Source organism: Ursus maritimus, unplaced genomic scaffold, assembly GCF_017311325.1.
Source record: "Ursus maritimus isolate PB19 unplaced genomic scaffold, ASM1731132v1 scaffold_11, whole genome shotgun sequence".
Lineage (NCBI taxonomy): Eukaryota > Metazoa > Chordata > Mammalia > Carnivora > Ursidae > Ursus > Ursus maritimus.
Genome location: NW_024423453.1, coordinates 4,042,650 through 4,044,982, shown reverse-complemented (window position 1 = coordinate 4,044,982; position 2,333 = coordinate 4,042,650).

Genomic DNA, 2,333 nt, shown 5'->3' with positions numbered 1-2,333 from the left:
CTCCGCGCGCGTCCCCGGCCCGAGAGCGGGTGAGGTGGAACCAGCTGTGGAAGGAGGGGCCCAAGGGGCGGGCCGCCGCGTCCCTGTTATCCGCCGGCGGCCGGAGGCCGGTCCCCACGCCAAGTTAAGGAGCCTGAGAAAAGTTTTCAGACAGGAGGGAAAAGAATTTTACGTCCAGCCCATTAGGCGAGCTGTCCCGTGGTCTGCAGATTTATCCCAGGTCGCACATGCATTCCACTCCATTCGAGGGATTCCCCCTTCCAGATGTAGCGCCGGCTCGGGAGCCGGGGTCCCCGTGGCTGGGGAGGGAGGGTTGACAGGGGTTCCGCCGCGGAGCCCAGCCGTGAGGATGGGTGGCGGGGCTCTTTCTGGCCCATTCTGCTCCTCCGAACGCGCCCCTCGTCCCACGGTTCCTGTCCGCAATCACCCCGGCTGGACTTCTCTCGCTCTGGGAGGCCCCGGGATGGGAGCCTTCGCTTCCCGGTTGACAGAGAATCGGCTGGTCCCAGATGGGATGGGATGTGGCCCTCCTTCGCGGGCCTTGGGAGGACACAGCCCCCTGAACGGGCGCGCCTCGGGCCCCCAATCAGCCAGCTGCGGACGCCGAGCTCCGCCCGCACCCGCGCCAGCGCGGGAGAAGCCGCCGGAGGGCTGGAGGGGGGCGGCCGCGGGGTCTCCGTGGGCAACCCCGCGAGGCTGTCTGTGCAGAGCTGCGGATGCCGACGGGCGCCGGCCCCGCGGAAGCCCGGCGTCTGCACGCGGCGGAATTTGGGAACGACATTTTCACGGTGCTAGGAGTTCTGTTACCTCGGCGAGTAGGGGGTTGAGTTTGTTTGTCTTAGAAGGAGACAACAAGAGGCGGAAGAACCCCTGGGGGACACAAACTGCCGTTTACCTCCCCCCCTTCTCTTTTCTGTGAAGTCCGTTAAACAGAAGGTGCCCACAGCTTTAGTCTCCTGGCGAAGCTGGGGTGGGAAATCGAGGGTGCCGGAGTTCTGTCCGTCTCTGCAATCAACATTATTCGTTTTTCTAGTTCTTCATCCTTCTTGCTCTCTCCTCCAGCATCCTCTTGCGTAGGCCCCCGCCACCTCCTTCCTTTGGGATCCCACCAAAGTTGTAGCTGGAGGAGAGTCCAGGCCACACAAAGGGGAAGACCCGGAGTCTGGGCGGGGGGTTAGGACCGAGGGGGCGGAGAGGGCTCTGAAGGGCACCGCGCTTTTCTCTCCTCCCTGTAATTAAGGACTCACTTGAGTGTCTGTAGCCGAGTCGACTTGGCAGCAAAATCGCCGGGGGGAGGGGTCTCTGCAGGGGGTGGAGGTCATTCTCCTAGTTCCCCAGCCCGCACCCGCGGGGGGCTGGGCCCCGTTTACCCTGCGGACTGCGAGGCCCGTCTCCGCTCCCCCCTCCTCGGTTCCGGCTCGGGGTGGGCGCCTGGTCCCCCACGCGCAGCGCCGGCGACGGCGCCCGGCACTGAGGGAAGCGTTGATATAAAACAAGTCACTGTTCGCTCCCAAACTAAACCCAAACCAACCAAAGCCACCAAGAGGGGAAAAACCAACAGCAATCCAGCCAGCCCCTAGCAATTGTTTCACGGTCGGAATTAAATCACATCAAAACGCCCCCTGAAACCCACATCCTGAAGGAGTGAACCTGCAACAGCCAACCTCCAGTCGTTCGCTCGAGTTCACACGAACAACCCGCCTCAACATCCGAGGGAAGGGGGCGGCGGGCGGCGGGCGGCGGCGTTTCTCCCGCGCCGCACCCACCACATCCCGGACTGTGCACCCAAAGAGGCGGCTGCATATGTAATAGCAGCCCCCACACGATTTCGAAAAGACCTCCCGGCGACAGAGATGCCTTTGCCTGGAACATCGCCGAACCTGTCAAAGAAGGAACGTCTTCCCAGGGTTACTTCACCCCTCCCGAGTGCCCCCGCTTCCCAAGCACCCTCCCCGCTCTCCCTCCCCACCCCGGTAAAGACAGACTTCACGTGGAAATGTCAACCTCCTTCCCAGACAAAGCTCTAAATAAACTTGGGTGAATGTTTTCTCGCCTCGTAAAGCCCCCTTTAAGTTCAGCCCATCTTAAGATTTGCAACAATGCTGAGGATAATCAGTCAACACCCGCAAGCCACGAGGAGGACACAGAAACAGAGCAAAGCGCTGGTGATTTCGTTAGAAACAGTGTTTCCACAGGAGAGGGTACCGAAAAATACCAAACATAGCCACCTACCCTCGGCCCTTCTAGTGAACAGTTCCTACTAGTTATTACTCCCCAAATTCCCATCTTCTCCAGCTCCTAATCTCCAGGACACCTGGAGCTGAGCTCCAAAA